The sequence below is a fragment of the Musa acuminata genome, chromosome BXJ1-7 (genome assembly GCF_036884655.1).
Source record: "Musa acuminata AAA Group cultivar baxijiao chromosome BXJ1-7, Cavendish_Baxijiao_AAA, whole genome shotgun sequence".
In the NCBI taxonomy this organism is placed as follows: domain Eukaryota; kingdom Viridiplantae; phylum Streptophyta; class Magnoliopsida; order Zingiberales; family Musaceae; genus Musa; species Musa acuminata.
The window spans coordinates 30,732,403-30,752,249 of record NC_088333.1 but is presented as its reverse complement, the minus strand read 5'-3'; positions in this window follow the sequence as shown (position 1 = coordinate 30,752,249).

Genomic DNA, 19,847 nt, shown 5'->3' with positions numbered 1-19,847 from the left:
GCCGATGAAATCAGAGATTTTGTATTCTTAAAAGTCTCCCCTTCCAAAGGCATTATAAGGTTTGGGAAGAAAGGAAAATTAAGCCCAAGATTTATTGGACCTTTTGAGGTTCTTGAGAGGGTTGGTTTTGTCGCTTACAGGATTGCCTTGCCACCAGCATTGTGCCATGTCCATGATATATTTCATGTCTAGATGATTAGGAAGTATATATATGACCCTTCTCACATCATTAAGTATGAGCTGGTAGAGATCGATAAAGATTTATCTTATGTGGAAGAGCCTATTCAGATTGTTGATAAGAAAGAAAAAGTCCTAAGGAATCGGGTCATCCCATTGGTTCAAGTAATTTGGAGACATCATTCTGGAGAAGAGACAACTTGGGAGCTAGAGGAGGAAATGAAAAAGGTGTACCCCCGTCTTTTCACCGATAGAGGTACGATAAATTTAGAGAACTAAAATTTTCTTTTAAGGGGGGGAGAGTGTAACATCCCTCGTTTCCGAATGTTCGTATAAATTTCTAGTGATAATGTAAGCATCTATTTTAAATTGACAAAAGAAATAGAGTATGAATTAGAGGTAAGTTATTTTTAAGATTTGGGAGATTTGTTCAAAAAAGAATTTGAGGACCTATACGTAAACCCTGAGGACCTAATCGTGAATATAATAAAAACAATGACTAAACTGCAAAATGCACAAAATAACAAATCCCACCGCCTAAGCCTCTCTGCCTTCATTCTTACGGAACCAGAGAAGGTAGCTGCTGGGTGGAAGAACAGAGAAAGAATGAAAGAAGAAGAAGAAGAAGAAGAAAAAAAAATTGGGGTTTTTAGGGTTCTTGCTTTAATCTTTTCACTCCGGGTCAAAATTCTCAAAGGCAAGTGTTCTAACCCCATCCTACAGAATTTTTAGTCTCTGTTTTTATGTTGATTCAAAATAAATTGAAGGATTTCTATTTAGAAACTGATATGTCTCTCTTTGGACATAGAACCATGGATTCTGAAGTTTTTTCGGTAAACTGACCCATATACACTGTTTCAGCTATAAGTTTTTGTACAAAATGTGAATTCGGGCAGAAACTATTTTGTTTGAAATTAGACTCTTATATCTTCCTTTTGACACTTATTTTGTAGATTTTGGACACCGAATACATACCCAAACATCTGTTTCAAATGAGCCTATAGACGCTGTAAAACAGGGTTCAAGATTTCTGACCTGTTGATACTAAAATGCCTATAACTCTCTGTTGAAATTTCTGATTTGTACTAAACTGATTTTATTTGAAACTAGACTTGAAAATATTTCTTTTGACATATAGTATGAAAATTTTGGAATTCAATTGCCAACCCTATCATCTGTTGAATCCGACCCTATAAATTCTGCAAAACAGTGATTGTGTTTTTGACCTTGTGTTACCAAATCAAAGGTAACTCCGTGTTGGGAACCCTGTTTCATATGAAATTTGTTCCATCAGAATATAGATCAATATATGGTTCGACCATAGCTTTCTTATGGGTATTGGAGCATAATTGGTATTCTGAAGTATTTGTTTGATGTGCCACTGGAATTCTGTCCGAAATCGAGCTTTGGTCGATTTCGCGTATTCTGTTCCGTTCCTTTGGATATTTGAATCCGTCTAACCTTCTTATTGGAATTGAGCTAAATATGATTGCTTGGAATCCTTGTACACTCTTGTTTTCATTTCATTCTAAATCTGAATACATTTGTTAGAGATTTGTTCTTTGCTTCGTATTGTCTCGAAAAGGCACATGCACGTTTCGTTGTTCCGCGTGTGCTTCCGATATATGCTACTTATTGTTAAAACTGCCCTCTTGTACTCTGGTGTATGGGATTGTCTGGACCTTTGCCAGAAATGGTAAAGGGTATGTGCTTATTGCCCGCTCTGTGGGGTCCCGCTCTGTGGGATATTCTGAACCTTTGCCAGAAATGGTATAGGGTATGCGCTTATTGCCCGCTTTGTGGGGTCCCGCTCTATGGGATATTCTGGACCTTTGCCAGAAATGGTAAAGGGTATATGCTTAGAGCCTGCGATGCTCTGCCGGCCCCCTCTGACTTCACCTAGACGTGGGTGGATGGAGCTCCTAGACGTGGGAGACTTTTGTCAAGTGGTTATTCAGAAATGGATGAATCACATTCTGACTGAGATCCCACTACACCTTCTATATGTTTGATATGACATCCAAAGTTTTGGTGAGTTGTTTCTGTTCATGCTCTGGATAAGAATGATATGATTGCAACGTCAAGGACGACGTTTGAGCTTCTGTACGATATTTGTTTTTGATATGCTCTGAAATGCTTCATTCACTGATGATTTTGCTTCGAAATGTTCCATATGCCGTTGATATGCTTCGTAACATTTTATATGTCATTGATAAGCTCTGATATGTTTCCTTTGTTACTGATATGCTCCAATTACTCTATGCCCCATTTGTCAGGAACCAAATATGTAAGATTGAAAGGACAATTGTATTTCTGCTCCTAAAGATATTATGTCTACGAAATCATATATTCTGCCTTGTATTTTGAAACTGTATCTCTTTGGAAATTGTACTATTTTGATATGGATATGTTAGTCACTTGCTGAGCTCTTTATGCTCATCCCGTTTGTTGATAAATTTTTCAGGATTGCGTATCGCTTGCTTAAATGTTAAGATTGGGTTGAGGCGGTGGAAAGTTTAGAAGATTTTGGACAGATCTTTGTTAGCATATGTGTATTTGTTGTATAAGATTCTTTGCATCTTATGAAATGTGACGATAAATCTAAACGTGTGGATTTTGTGTAAGATAAAGGATCCCTCATGTATAGGATTTTGGAATGTTAAGTTAAATTTATGTAATGATATGATCTTATGGTAATCGTTGGTTTGGTGACTGCATAGACTTCCCCACTTGTGAATTTTATGTTGTGGTTATTATTTTGATGAGTTAAGTTCAGTTTGTTTGAATTATCGAGTGATGTGTGGGATGTTTATGAACTGCACAGGGTTATGAATTTGTAGACTATAGAGGTGAAATTTTTTATCTGAATATTTTCTTAGTGACCTCAAATGTGTGTTTGGATCCTGGGTTAGTTATGATGAAAATTTTAAATATTGTCGATATTTTGAGGGGCGTGACAGAGGTGGTATCTGAGCATGATTTGAGAATCACTAAGAATATCATCTTTTTTTGAGGTTTATTGACTATTATTTAGAGATTGATCAAAGAAAATGTTCTTTTGATGTTTTAGGAAGCGAGGATGACGAGATCATCTGGTTCTCCTGTTGCATCTACTGCTGATCAATTGAGTGGTATCATGTGGACTTTGGAGACTATGGCACAAGTGATGCAACTGTTGAATCTCGTATTTTGATGATGAAACTACTTGATATATGTTTATGATTTAATCTTCGTTTTGGAGTGACGCAGGATGCTTCGATCAGGATGAGACAATTAAAGTAGGAAAATCATGTTGTGCCGAAGGAACATGTCAGAAGATTGGACGTCGGGCCGGTGGATCGGTCGACGTATCGACAGAAGGCTTCGGGCCGTGAACTCGGGCATCGGGCCAAGAAGAGCGGGTATTGTGCCAAGGATATCGGAGTTGCGGAGTCAACTGGCCGATTGGGCAATAGGCTGCAGGAGAGGACGATGCGCCGAAGAATCGGACGAAGCGTCGAGGGACCAATGACATGTCGGACAACTTGGTTAATTGCTTAGGATTAATTGTCTCGATCGAAGTTTTGTTTTGGTGTGCAGGATTAACTATGATGAGAGTAAGACAAGCAGCAGGTGTTGCGCCGGAGTCAAGATCATGATCACGTTGGGAGTTCGAGAGTTCGACGGAAGTTCGGACGGTCGTCGGAGGTTCAGCGAGAACAGATCCGAGAAGTCCAGAAGCTTGCCAAGCGAAGCTCGTCGGAACTCGCCAAGTGGATCGTCGCAAAGTCCAGGAGTATGCCGGATGTCCGCAGAAGGATCACCGAGGGTTTATCGGATGATCGACGGAAGTTCGCCGGAAACTCGCCGGAAGAAGCGATTGACGCATCGGAGCAAAGCTGCAGAAGTTGTCTTAGAGTTAATCGTAGTTAGCACGATGATTAAGCTTGAAAATGGGAGGTGATCCCATTAGCTTAATCTTGGGGCAATTGGGCCCCTGAAAAGATTCAAATTGGGCCGAATGGAGCGAACCATTCGGACCCTGATTGCACCAGGCGGTGCAACCGCCCAGGCCAGGAGGTGCAACCGCCAGGGCTGCGTCTCCCAGCTAGACTGGGCGGTGCAACCGCCCCAGCCAGGCGGTGCAACCGCCCAGAGCTCAGTCTTCGAGCTAGACTGGGCGGTGCAACCTCCTCTGTCAAGAGGTAGCACCGCCAGAGCTCAAGTTTCGAGCTCTGCCACGCGATGCAACCACCGAGCTCAGTCTTCGAGCTCTGGCAGAGAGGTGCATCAGCCTGAGCTCAGTTTCGAGCTCTGCCAGGTGATGCAACCACCGAGCTCAATCTTCGAGCTCTAGCAGAGAGGTGCATTAGCCTGAGCTCTGTTTCGAGCTCTGCCAGGTGATGCAACCACCGAGCTCAGACTTCGAGCTCTGCCAGGTGGTGCAACCACTGAGCTCAGTCTTCGAGCTCTGCCAGGCGGTGCAACCATCGAGCTCAGTCTTCGAGCTCTGGCAGAGAGGTGCAATCGCCTAAGCTCAGTCGTCGAGCTCTGCCAGGCGGTGCCACCTCTCCAGTCAAGAGGTGCAACCGCCTGATCCTAGAATTATGGGATTTGATCGATTTGATCGTTTTGAGCTCCAAATTTGAACTGGGTTGGGGCCTATAAATACCCCACCCATTCAGCACTGAAAGGATAATAGATCCACTCCGAATTTCTGATCTTTTCTGTGATTCTAAGAGCTCAAAATTGTGTAAAGTCCAAAAGTTCTCCTCTTTCTGTTCTTCAAAGTCTTGAGTTGTAAAGAGAGGAGAGAAAGGATCTGTAAAGGTTGTCTCCTGAGCCTGTCAAAAGGAGAGAAACTGTAAAAGGGCAGTTAGCCTTCGCCCATTGAAGGAAGGCAGCTAGTTGACGTCGGTGACCTCGTCGGAGGAGGAAGCCAAAAGTGGAGTAGGTCAAGACTGACCGAACCACTCTAAATCTCTGGTTTGCTTTTACCTTGAGCACTTTATCATTACTGCAAACCTCCTACATTGCTACTGCCCTCTGCGCCTTTACGAACGAGTTTCTAAGCTCTGATCTTTCAGAATCTGCATTCAATCGTAAATCGTGTTTTCGTACGATCTTCACACTGCAGTTTACGCTTACATTCGGATTCCATTTATAACTGCAAATTGCTTTCTACGTAAAACGCTTTTCAAGGTTCAAAACTGCTTTTAGACGCAAAACTACATTTAGACGTAAAATTACGTTTAGACGTAAAACTACGTTTAGACGCAAAACTACGTTTAGACGTAAAACTGCGTTTAGACGTAAAACTGCGTTTAGACGCAAAACTGCGTTTAGACGTAAAACTGCGTTTAGACGTAAAACTGCGTTTAGACGTAAAACTGCGTTTGGACGTAAAACTGAGTTTAGACGCAAACTGCACTTAGACGCAAACTGCGCTTAGACGCAAACTGTGTTTAGACGCAAACTGCGCTTAGACGCAAACTGCGCTTAGACGCAAACTGCACTGTGATTCTGCTTTTATATCGAAATCGTTTTTTATCGGACGAACGCAGCTTTCGTTTTTAAAATCGCTGTAAGATTTCCGCTGCACTAATTCACCCCCCCCCTCTTAGTGCTCTCGATCCTAGCAATTGGTATCAGAGCGGGGTATTTCTCATTTCGGATTGACACCCGAGAGAAATGACTCTTCAAGACGGCTTTTCGGTCTTTCATCCACCGTTCTTTAACGGATTGGACTACACTTATTGGAAAACTCGAATGAGAGTTTTCTTAATTTCTCTAAATCTGGATTTATGGAGTATCATCGAAAATGGTTTTCAACTTCCCTCCAAACCGATGAACGAATGGTCGGATTTGGAGAAAATGTATTTTTCTTTAAACGCAAAGGCTATGAATGCCTTATTTTGCGCTTTGGACAAAAATGAGTTCAATCGGGTTTCTTTGTGCGAAACGGCTTTCGATATTTGGCGCACTCTTGAAATCACGCACGAGGGAACTAGTAGAGTCAAAGACTCGAAAGTTAATATTTTACTGCTTGATTTCGAGCTTTTTCATATGAAACCAAGCGAAACCGTTGTTGACATGTACACCCGTTTTACGGATGTCGTCAATGGTTTAAAATCACTTGGTAAAAGTTTTTCGGATTTTGAACTCGTTAACAAAGTTTTGCGCTCACTTTCTAAAACTTGGGATTCAAAAGTAACTGCTATTCAAGAATCGAAAAACTTGAACCAATTTCCACTTGAAGAACTAATTGGTTCATTGATCACATATGAAATGACGTGCAATGCACGTGAAGAACTTGAGAACCACCTTCCAAAGAACAGGAAGGATTTGGGACATAGAACATTTGAAGACCACTCGAGCATAAGCTCAAGTGATGGTGAACTTAAACTACAAATGAAACGAAAATTAAAAAGCAAAAAGAATGGAACTACTTGCTTTAAACGCAAGAAGAAGAACAAAAATTGGGATGAATCGAGCTCATCTGAAGACGAGAAAGTCAACAAAAGTGAGGCGGCAAACTACGCCTTACTAGCCTACGACATTGAGGTAATTAAAATGCCTTTGGTTTATTTTAAAATTACTTGATGCTTTCATGATATATTTTCCTTTTTAGAATTAATTTTCTTGAAAATTACATGTTTAAAAATAAAAATACAAAAATTATGATCATGCTGATAATTTCGAAAATGATAATATTGCATGATAAACAAAAAAAATGATTTTGATCATGGTTAAGAAGTAATAATGTGTATCATGTTGTTGAATGAAATCACGTTTGATTTAAAGTAATGCATAAAGATGTAATATTAAATGGTTATTAATAATTTTATGCATGAGATTTTAAGTTATCCATGATCATGAGCTTGTTTGATCTTCTTGATTTAATTTCAAGATCTATAGCAAAAATCATGTCTGAATATATGAAAGTGTTAATTTCATTTTTGGATTCACTTAACAATTGGTATCCTAACAATCAGATTTTCTCATACACTTATGAAAAACATTTTTCTAAAATGGATTTGATGAAATGATTCCTGCTTATAAATTCCATCTTGAAATATGAATGATAGTGTTTTTGCTTGCAAAGATTTGTTTCACATTCATATCTCCTATGATTCATGTGCAGAAAAAGAATTTATAAATCATAATACAATGAGATTTCTTATGCAAAAATAAAGTGCTTTTGTGATTCTTTGCTAAAGAGAATAATCATAATCATGATCTTGATAATTATAACATGAAGCTCTTTATAAATCAAGATCGTTCATTATGCTCCCTACATTTATCAAAAAGGGTTTCTTCAAATGAAATGCAATTCAATGAAGTGTCATATTGATATCTTGAAACTTGAAATATTTTAAAATGTGATATTTGATAAGAATGTTTCAAGTTGCTCTTTGTACTATATCTTTTCAAATGAATCATGAGCCTTGATATCATATATTTCATAATACAAGATTTCTTTGCCTTATGTCTTGAACTTTCATGCTTATCTTAATTTGGCATATAAAGACTAAGGCATGCTTAGATGAAAAAGAATCTCTTAAAAAATTGCTTTTCCCATCTGATCGAGATTAATGATTTCATGATATTTTGTGAATCTCGAAATTAATTTTAATGACTTGATTATGAATTTCAAGTTAATGATTTGAATAAGTTTTATCTAAATCATAATCTTGATCTTGCAAAATTGAAGTCACAAATAATATCTTGTGGTATTCATGAATTGATACTCACAATATGAAAGCATTGATATTCATGACTTGAATTGGATTGAAACATTGTATACTTAAATTAATCATTCTACTATGTTTCAAAAATTCCTTAAATGCCTTATGTGATGATTGAAAACTAACTTGCCTTATGATGAATCACAAATCATGACTTGATCTATGATATAAATGCCTTGAAATGATTGAAATATTTAACACTTTTATGCTCTTCCCCCTACTTTCTTCTTGTTTTCAATGATAAAATAGGGAGAAGTTTTGATCATGCATGGTAGGATATAATTTGACAAAATTGATACCATCATGATATGAAACATTTATGATGTGCAATTATGCATGCAATACTTGTGCTTTCTAATTATGATGTGATGTATTGCATATGATGTAAATCATGATTTAAAATGCTATGAGTGCCGAGTTACACATTTTGAGAAGAAATTGTTATACTGAAACATTAATGTAATTATGAATGGTGATATGATATCATGCATGTAATACTTCAATTTATGATAATGATGCATGCAATGATAAAATATTCATGATGAAAAATTGCCTTGACATTCATAACTTGATTATTCATCATTTGTCATGATTTTGAAATCGTTGTAAAAGGAAAAGAGAACTACAAAACTGTATTCTCTCTTTCTTTTTTACAATGACAAAGGGGGAGATAGCTAGCTTGTACAAGTCAAGAAGATGCAAAAACTTGATTGCTAGCTTGCCTATTTTAAGTAGCAAAGATTGCTAACTTGCTTATTTCAAGAAGAAAAATTGTCTTCTTGAACATCACTATCTTGAATATCTCAAGAAGCAAAACTTGCAATTTGCACATTGCAATAGGAAGCAAGAATCATGAGCTTACACAAGAAAGCTATCTTGCATTTGCTTTCGAAATTTTTGCTAGCTTATATATTGTGAAACTTGTATATCGTAAAAATTGCTAGCTTGTTGGTCTAAAGAGAAGCAAAAAGTTGCTATCTCAAAAGAAGCTAATGCGCTATCTTGCCTATCTCAAGAGGCAAAAATGCTAACTTGCGCATCTAGCAAAGTGAACAAAATTTTCAAGAAGCAAGAGTTGCCTTCTTGAACATCTCTAATTTGCTAGCTTACATGATGTAGAACTTGCTATCTTGAACATTACCAAAAGTGCTATCTTATATGCCATAAAACTTGCATATCTAAAACTTGATAGCATGAATGTTCTAAGCATGATTCAACACTTGCTATATTTTCTAGCAAAATTGCATGATGATAAAACTTGATATTATGTTTTTCATGCAATGAGTTGAACCAATATCACAAACACTTGATTGTGATACTTCTCCTTTTTGTTGATGACAAAGGGGGAGAAGTATGTTGATGACATGACATGTGATGCATAAGTTTATGCATATGTTCATGTTGACGTGTTGCAAGTATTCATGATGAATATTGCAATGACTTGAATTCAGTTTGAATTCAAGGTTCTATCAATATGGCATATTGATAGGGGGAGTTTATTTAAACTCCGGGAGTTAAGTTTAACTCCGTCATCAAGTAGTTGTCATCATCAAAAAGGGGGAGATTGTTGAATCTCGTATTTTGATGATGAAACTACTTGATATATGTTTATGATTTAATCTTCGTTTTGGAGTGACGCAGGATGCTTCGATCAGGATGAGACAATTAAAGCAGGAAAATCATGTTGTGCCGAAGGAACATGTCAGAAGATTGGACGTCGGGCCGGTGGATCGGTCGACGTATCGACAGAAGGCTTCGGGCCGTGAACTCGGGCATCGGGCCAAGAAGAGCGGATATTGTGCCAAGGATATCGGAGTTGCGGAGTCAACTGGCCGATTGGGCAATAGGCTGTAGGAGAGGACGATGCGCCGAAGAATCGGACGAAGCGTCGAGGGACCAATGACATGTCGGACAACTTGGTTAATTGCTTAGGATTAATTGTCTCGATCGAAGTTTTGTTTTGGTGTGCAGGATTAACTACGATGAGAGTAAGACAAGCAGCAGGTGTTGCGCCGGAGTCAAGATCATGATCACGTTGGGAGTTCGAGAGTTCGACGGAAGTTCGGACGGTCGTCGGAGGTTCAGCGAGAACAGATCCGAGAAGTCCAGAAGCTTGCCAAGCGAAGCTCGTCGGAACTCGCCAAGTGGATCATCGCAAAGTCCAGGAGTATGCCGGATGTCCGCAGAAGGATCACCGAGGGTTTATCGGATGATCGAAGGAAGTTCGCCGGAAACTCGCCGGAAGAAGCGATTGACGCATCGGAGCAAAGCTGCAGAAGTTGTCTTAGAGTTAATCGTAGTTAGCACGATGATTAAGCTTGAAAATGGGAGGTGATCCCATTAGCTTAATCTTGGGGCAATTGGGCCCCTGAAAAGATTCAAATTGGGCCGAATGGAGCGAACCATTCGGACCCTGATTGCACCAGGCGGTGCAACCGCCCAGGCCAGGAGGTGCAACCGCCAGGGCTGCGTCTCCCAGCTAGACTGGGCGGTGCAACCGCCCCAGCCAGGCGGTGCAACCGCCCAGAGCTCAGTCTTCGAGCTAGACTGGGCGGTGCAACCTCCTCTGTCAAGAGGTAGCACCGCTAGAGCTCAAGTTTCGAGCTCTGCCAGGCGATGCAACCACCGAGCTCAGTCTTCGAGCTCTGGCAGAGAGGTGCATCAGCCTGAGCTCAGTTTCGAGCTCTGCCAGGTGATGCAACCACCGAGCTCAGTCTTCGAGCTCTGGCAGAGAGGTGCATCAGCCTGAGCTCAGTTTCGAGCTCTGCCAGGTGATGCAACCACCGAGCTCAGACTTCGAGCTCTGCCAGGCGGTGCAACCACTGAGCTCAGTCTTCGAGCTCTACCAGGCGGTTCAACCATCGAGGTCAGTCTTCGAGCTTTGGCAGAGAGGTGCAATCGCCTGAGCTCAGTCGTCGAGCTCTGCCAGGCGGTGCCACCTCTCCAGTCAAGAGGTGCAACCGCCTGATCCCAGAATTCTGGGATTTGATCGATTTGATCGTTTTGAGCTCCAAATTTGAGCTGGGTTGGGGCCTATAAATACCCCACCCATTCAGCACTGAAAGGATAACAGATCCACTCCGAATTCCTGATCTTTTCTGTGATTCTAAGAGCTCAAAATTGTGTAAAGTCCAAAAGTTCTCCTCTTTCTGTTCTTCAAAGTCTTGAGTTGTAAAGAGAGGAGAGAAAGGATCTGTAAAGGTTGTCTCCTGAGCCTGTCAAAAGGAGAGAAACTGTAAAAGGGCAGTTAGCCTTCGCCCATTGAAGGAAGGCAGCTAGTTGACGTCGGTGACCTCGTCGGAGGAGGAAGCCAAAAGTGGAGTAGGTCAAGACTGACCGAACCACTCTAAATCTCTGGTTTGCTTTTACCTTGAGCACTTTATCATTACTGCAAACCTCCTACATTGCTACTGCCCTCTGCGCCTTTACGAACGAGTTTCTAAGCTCTGATCTTTCAGAATCTGCATTCAATCGTAAATCATGTTTTCGTACGATCTTCACACTGCAGTTTACGCTTACATTCGGATTCCATTTATAACTGCAAATTGCTTTCTACGTAAAACGCTTTTCAAGGTTCAAAACTGCTTTTAGACGCAAAACTACATTTAGACGTAAAATTACGTTTAGACGTAAAACTGCGTTTAGACGTAAAACTGCGTTTAGACATAAAACTGCGTTTAGACGTAAAACTGCGTTTAGACGCAAAACTGCGTTTAGACGTAAAACTGCGTTTAGACGTAAAACTGCGTTTGGACGTAAAACTGAGTTTAGACGCAAACTGCGCTTAGACGCAAACTGTGCTTAGACGCAAACTGTGTTTAGACGCAAACTGCGCTTAGACGCAAACTGCGCTTAGACGCAAACTGCACTGTGATTCTGCTTTTATATCGAAATCATTTTTTATCGGACGAACGCAGCTTTCGTTTTTAAAATCGCTGTAAGATTTCCGCTGCACTAATTCAAACCCCCCCCCTCTTAGTGCTCTCGATCCTAACAGCAACAAAAACAACAACCTGTCCAACAAGGAATTAATGATGGAACAGAGACAATAAACCAGACGGGGTTGGGAATTGGACAGTTTAAGAAGCTTAGTCCTCCCAGTTTTATGGTGAGTCTGATCCAATGATGGCAGAACGATGGATGATGCAGATAGAGAAAATATTTGATGCTTTAAATTACCCTGATGATCGAAAGGTTTTTCTTGCCACCTTTATGCTGGAAGGAGAAGCTGAACACTGGTGGAGAATGATTAAGAGGATGTCTGAAATCAAACATGAGCCAATGACATGGAAGTTATTCCAAGAAAAGTTTAACGATAATTATTTTCTAGATTGTAAGAGAGAGCAAAAAGAATTGGAGTTCTTGAATCTTATCCAGGGAAGTATGATGGTTACAAAGTATGAATCTAAATTCACTGAGCTCTCCAGGTTTGCCACACATATGACTGATGATGAATCTAGAAAAGCAAGAAGGTTTGAAAGGGGATTACGGCCAGCAATAAGAAGCCGAATATCAGCTTTAAAACTACAAACATATGCAGATACGGTAGAAAGAGCTTTGAAAATTGAAAGAGACATGGAGGAAATTCAAGAAATCATTGGCAAGGACAAAAGGGACAAATATACTGGCAAAAGCAGGAGAGAAAATGAATATGAAGCTAGTAACAAGAGGTTTAAGACATCTGGATTTGAGAAAAGGAAACCATTATGGAGGACTCAGTTATGTGCAAAATGTGGATTAAATCATGAAACAAGTCAGTGTTTTCGGGTGACTAGAGCATGTTTTGGTTATAAAAAGCTAGATCATCAATTAAGATATTGCCCACTGAAAAGGAAGAAAGAGCCACTGTCTCCTAGACCCTCAGCCCATGCTAGAGTGTACGCTATCACTGAACAAGATTCTAAAGCTTCTAAATCAGTGGTGGAAGGTATTCTTCATGTTTCTAAAAGAAATGCAAAAGTTTTGTTTGATCCCGGCTCCAACATATCGTTTGTTTCACAATACTTTGCTTGTCACTTGGATATTCTACCTAAACCCCTGGATTATATGTTATATGTAACAACTGCTGTTGGAGATTCATTGGCAACAAACTTGGTTTACCCATCTTGTTTGATCTCTATTGGAGAACACGAACTCTGTGCTGATTTGATTATCCTAGAGATCCAGGGTTTTGATATTATACTTGGCATGGATTGGTTATCTTCTCATCACGCTAGTATTGATTGTTACAAGAAAATAATTACTTTCTGCATACTAGATCAGCCTATATTTTTCTTTGAGGCCATTAGGCATGATTTGCCTCCTTGCTTGATATCAGCACTTCAAGTTTATCGTCTTATGCAGAAAGGTTGTTTTTGTTATATGGTGTGTGTAAAGGAGCATTCAAATCAGGAAACCCACCTAGATGAAATTGTGATGGTCAAAGAATTCCCTGATCTATTCCCAGATGACTTGCCTGGTTTACCTCTAGATAGAGAGGGTGAATTTGCTATTGATCTGGTCTCTAGTACAACCCCAATATCTAAGCCTCCCTACAGAATGGCACCACTCGAGCTAGGGGAATTAAAGAAGCAAATATAAGAATTATTAGATAAGGGTTTCATACGACCCAGTGTATCCCCATGGGGTGCTCCGATACTATTAGTGAAGAAGAAGGATGGAACATTGAGGCTTTGTAATGATTATAGACAGTTGAATCATGTGACCATAAAAAATAAGTATCCCATACCTAGAATTGATGATTTGTTTAATCAATTGCAGGGTGCACAAGTATTCTCTAAGATTGACCTGAGGTTAGGTTACTATCAGTTGAAGATCAAGGAGGAGGATATTTCAAAAACAGCTTTCAGAACTCGATATGGTCATTATGAATTCTTGGTGATGCCTTTTGGTTTGACAAATGCCCCTGCAGCTTTTATGGAACTAATGAATAGGATATTTCAACCGCTCTTGGATATCTGTGTAATTATATTTATTGATGACATATTGGTGTATTCAAGGAGTAATCAAGAGCATGAGGAATACTTGAGAAATGTATTGTCCATACTAAGAGAAAAGAAGTTGTATGCAAAGTTCAGCAAATGTGAATTTTGGTTGAATGAAGTTGCTTTCTTAGGCCATGTGATTTCAGGGAAGGGTATATCTGTTGATCCAAGGAAGATAGAAGCTGTAGTTGAATGGGAAGTACTAACAAATGTAACATAAGTTAGAAGCTTTTTGGGCATGGTAGGTTATTACAGGAGATTTATGGAGGGATTTTCTCGAATCGCTCAACCTCTCACCAAACTCACTAAGAAGAATACGAAATTTGTGTGGGGTGATGATTGTGAGCAAAGTTTTCAAGAGTTAAAAAGAAGATTGACTAGTACCCCTATTCTCACTATTCCAAGTGGTAGTGAGGGATTTGTAGTTTATACTGATGCTTCAAGAAAGGGCCTAGGATGTGTTTTGATGTAGGAAGGGAGAGTAATTGCTTATGCTTCTAGGCAACTTAAGGGTTATGAATTGAATTATCCAACTCATGATTTGGAATTGGCAGCAATTATTTTTGCTCTAAAGATTTGGAGACATTATTTGTATGGTCGACAGTTGAAATCTTTACTGATCACAAGAGTTTAAAATACATTTTCACTCAGAAAGAGTTAAACATGAGGCAGCGAAGATGGATAGAACTTCTGAAGGATTATGATTGTGCCATCCGTTATCACCCGGGCAAAGCCAATGTTGTAGCTGATGCACTTAGTAGGAAATCTACAAGTTTTATGGCTTGTCTGGTCGTGAAGCAATGGAAGTTATTAGAAGAAAATTTTGATTTGAAAGCTTTGAGGAAAGAGCAAGACTCAATGATATTGATGGCCTCCATTCAAGTGCAATCTGATCTTATTCAACAAATTAAGGAAGGACAATTACGAGATCCACATTTAATCTACTTGAGGAGTGAAGTAGAAAAGGAATTAAAGACACAATTTCAAGTTTCAAAGGATGGCCTATTGAGATTTGGGGAGAGGGTATGTGTACCAAATGAACCAGATATCAAGAATCAAATCCTAAAGGAAAGTCATACTTCAAAGGACACCATACATCCTGGGAGCACTAAGATGTATAGAGATCTTCAAAGTCATTATTGGTGGGAAGGCATAAAGAAGGAAATTGCAATGTATGTTTCAAAATGTTTGACTTGTCAGCAAATCAAAGTAGAACACCAAAGACCTGGAGGGTTGTTACAACCTTTAGATATTCCTGAATGGAAATGGGAATGCATTACTATGGATTTTGTTTCAGGACTACCCAGAACCTCTAAAAAGCATGATGCTATTTGGGTTATCATTGATAGGTTAACAAAATCTGCACATTTCCTACCGATTAATATGACTTATTCGCTTGATAGACTTGCAGATTTATATGTCAGTGAAATAGTAAGACTTCATGGTATTCCAAAGGAGATCATCTCTGATAGAGACTCCAGATTTCTCTCTAGATTCTGGAGAAGAATACAGGAAACTATGGGCACTAAAGTTAAGTTTAGTACTGCATATCATCCTCAGACTGATGGTCAGTCAGAAAGAATAATTCAAACACTTGACGATTTGCTTAGAGCCTATGTTATGGATTGGAAAGGTGAATGGGATAAGGATATTTCACTTGTTGAGTTCACTTATAATAATAGTTATCATTCAAGTATTCAGATGGCTCCTTATGAAGCTTTATATGGGCGAAAGTGCATAACACCTATATGTTGAGAGGAAGCTGGTGATAGAAAGCTGTTAGCACCGGACAAGGTACAAGAAACTTCCGAGAAAATTCAAGTTATAAGGAAAAGGTTAAAAACTACTCAGAGTCGTCAAAAGAGTTATGCCGACAATAGAAGACGAGATATTGAGTTTGAAATCGGAGATTTTGTATTCTTAAAAGTCTCCCCTTCCAAAGGCATTATAAGGTTTGGGAAGAAAGGAAAATTAAGCCCAAGATTTATTGGACCTTTTGAGGTTCTTAAGAGGGTTGGTTCTGTCGCTTACAGGATTGCCTTGCCACCAGCATTGTGCCATGTCCATGATATATTTCATGTCTCGATGATTAGGAAGTATATATATGACCCTTCTCACATCATTAAGTATGAGCTGGTAGAGATCGATAAAGATTTATCTTATGTGGAAGAGCCTATTCAGATTGTTGATAAGAAAGAAAAAGTCCTAAGGAATCGGGTCATCCCACTGGTTCAAGTAAATTGGATACATCATTCTGGAGAAGAGACAACTTGGGAGCTAAAGGAGGAAATGAAAAAGGTGTACCCCCGTCTTTTCACCGATAGAGGTACGATAAATTTAGAGAACTAAATTTTTCTTTTAAGGGGGGGAGAGTGTAACATCCCTCGTTTCCGAATGTTCGTATAAATTTCTAGTGATAATGTAAGCATCTATTTTAAATTGACAAAAGAAATAGAGTATGAATTAGAGGTAACTTATTTTTAAGATTTGGGAGATTTGTTCAAAAAAGAATCTGAGGACCTATATGTAAACCCTGAGGACCTAATCGTGAATATAATAAAAACAATGACTAAACTGCAAAATGTACAAAATAACAAATCCCACCGCCTAAGCCTCTCTGCCTTCGTTCTTACGGAACCAGAGAAGGCAGCTGCTGTGTATAAGAACAGAGAAAGAAAGAAAGAAGAAGAAGAAGAAGAAGAAGAAGAAGAAGAAGAAGAAGAAGAAATTGGGGTTTTTAGGGTTCTTGCTTTAATCTTTTCACTCCGGGTCAAAATTCTCAAAGGCAAGTGTTCTAACCCCATCCTATAGAATTTTTAGTCTCTGTTTTTATGTTGATTCAAAATAAATTGAAGGATTTCTATTTAGAAACTGATATGTCTCTCTTTGGACATAGAACCATGGATTCTGAAGTTTTTTCGGTAAACTGACCCCTATACACTGTTTCAGCTATAAGTTTTTGTACAAAATGTTAATTCGGGCAGAAACTATTTTGTTTGAAATTAGACTCTTATATCTTCCTTTTGACACTGATTTTGTAGATTTTGGACACCGAATACGTACCCAAACATCTGTTTCAAATGAGCCTATAGACGCTGTAAAACAGGGTTCAAGATTTCTGACCTGTCGATACTAAAATGCCTATAACTCCCTGTTGAAATTTCTGATTTGTACTAAACTGATTTTATTTGAAACTAGACTTAAAAATATTTCTTTTGAAATATATTTTGAAAATTTTGGAATTCAATTTCCTACCCTATCATCTGTTGAATCCGACCCTATAAATTCTACAAAACAGTGATTGTGTTTTTGACCTTGTGTTACCAAATCAAAGGTAACTCCGTGTTGGGAACCCTGTTTCATATGAAATTTGTTCCATCAGAATACAGATCGATATATGGTCTGACCATAGCTTTCTTATGGGTATTGGAGCATAATTGATATTCTGAAGTATTTGTTTGATGTGCCACTGGAATTCTATCCGAAATCGAGCTTTGGCCGATTTCGCGTATTCTGTTCCGTTCCTTTGGATATTTGAATCCGTCTAACCTTCTTATTGGAATTGAGCTAAATATGATTGCTTGGAATCCCTGTACACTCTTGTTTTTATTTCATTCCAAATCTGAATACATTTGTGAGAGATTTGTTCTTTGCTTCGTATTGTCTCAAAAAGGCACATGCACGTTTCGTTGTTCCGCGTGTGCTTCCGATATATGCTACTTATTGTTAAAACTGTCCTCTTATACTCTGGTGTATGGGATTGTCTGGAATTTTGCCAGAAATGGTAGAGGGTATGCGCTTATTGCCCGCTCTGTGGGGTCCCGCTCTGTGGGATATTCTGGACCTTTGCCAGAAATGGTAAAGGGTATGCGCTTATTGCCCGCTCTGTGGGGTCCCGCTCTGTGGGATATTCTGGACCTTTGCCAGAAATGGTAAAGGGTATGTGCTTAGAGCCTGCGATGCTCTGCTGGCCCCCTCTGACTTCACCTAGACGTGGGTGGATGGAGCTCCCAAACGTGGGAGACTTTTGTTAGGTGGTCACTCAGAAATGGATGAATCACATTCTGACTGAGATCCCACTACACCTTCTATATGTTTGATATGACATCCAAAGTTTTGGTGAGTTGTTTCTGTTCATGCTTTGGATAAGAATGATATGATTGCAACGTCAAGGACGACGTTTGAGCTTCTGTATGATATTTATTTTTGATATGCTCTGAAATGCTTCATTCCCTGATGATTTTGCTTCGAAATGTTCCATATGCCGTTGATATGCTTCGGAACATTTTATATGCCATTGATAAGCTCCGATATGTTTCCTTTGTTACTGATATGCTCCAATTACTCAATGCCCCATCTGTTAGGAACCAAATATGTAAGATTGAAAGGACAATTGTGTTTCTGCTCCTAATGATATTATGTCTACGAAATCGTATATTCTGCCTTGTATTTTGAAACTGTATCTCTTTGAAAATTGTACTATTTTGATATTGATATGTTAGTCACTTGCTGAGCTCTTTATGCTCACCCCGTTTGTTGATAAATTTTTCAGGATTGCGTATCGCTTGCTTAAATGTTAAGATTGGGTTGAGGCGGTGGAAAGTTTAGAAGATTTTGGACAGATCTTTGTTAGCATATGTGTATTTGTTGTATAAGATACTTTGCATCTTATGAAATGTGACGATAAATCTAAACATGTGGATTTTGTGTAAGATAAAGGATCCCTCATGTATAGGATTTTGGAATGTTAAGTTAAATTTATGTAATGATATGATCTTATGGTAATCGTTGGTTTGGTGACTGCAGAGACTTCCCCACTTGTGAATTTTATGTTGTGGTTATTATTTTGATGAGTTAAGTTCAGTTTGTTTGAATTATCGAGTGATGTGTGGGATGTTTATGAACTGCACAGGGTTCTGAATTTGTAAACTATAGAGGTGAAAATTTTGATCTGAATGTTTTCTTAGTGACCTCAAATGTGTGTTTGGATCCTGGGTTAGTTATAATGAAAATTTTAAATATTGTCGATATTTTGAGGGGCGTGACATATGTTCCCGATGCTGGCGGTGCCACTGCCCAACCCAGGAGGTGTCACCGCCTAGGCCAATTCATCTCACTGGTTGGGCTCCAAACTTGGCCCAAACCAGTCCGAATTCGGGTCCAATTGGCCCCTACTTGGGTTATAGGATTAACACCTAATCCTAACCCTAATTAACGTGCTAACTACAAATTTAAAGACATTTTCTAAGCTATTATAAAGTCCGTAAGTCAAGACTTCTTCCGGCGATCTTCCGGTGAACTTCCGACGGTCTTCCGATAAACTCTCGGAAACCATTCTGCGGACTCCCGACAAGCTCCTAGACTTCACGATTTGATCTTGGTGAGTTCCAATGAGCTTCTTCGGCAAGCTCCGATCTTTCTCGGCGAGCTCCGTGAACTTCCAACGAACCTTCCGGTGAGCTTCCGAAAAACCCTTCGACAAGCTCCCTACTCATTCTCGGCTAGTTCCGGCAGCATTCCCGACGAACCTTCGGACTTCCGTCGAACTCTCGAACTCCCAATGAATCCTTTGCGCTTGACTTCGGCACTTTGTTTCGCTTTATGTCTTCATCGTTATCGTAGTTAATCCTGCACACACAAACCAAAACTCAACTCCGATCTAGACAATTATTACAACGCGAATTGACATTCTGTTGCCTGGCACGTCATTGGTTGGCGCTTCGTCCGATTCTTCGGTGCATCGTCTTCTCTTGCGGCTTGTTGCCCAATCGGTGGTTGACCTCCGCAACCCCGATATCCTTGGCGCAATTTCGCTCTCCTTGGCCCGATGCCTGACATCCAAAGCGTTCAGCTATCCAATATCCTGACGTGATCTCTTCCGGCGCAACGTCAATTCCTCCTGCCTTAATTGTCTAATCCTGATCGAGTAGACCTGCATAACTCAAAATGCAATTAAACA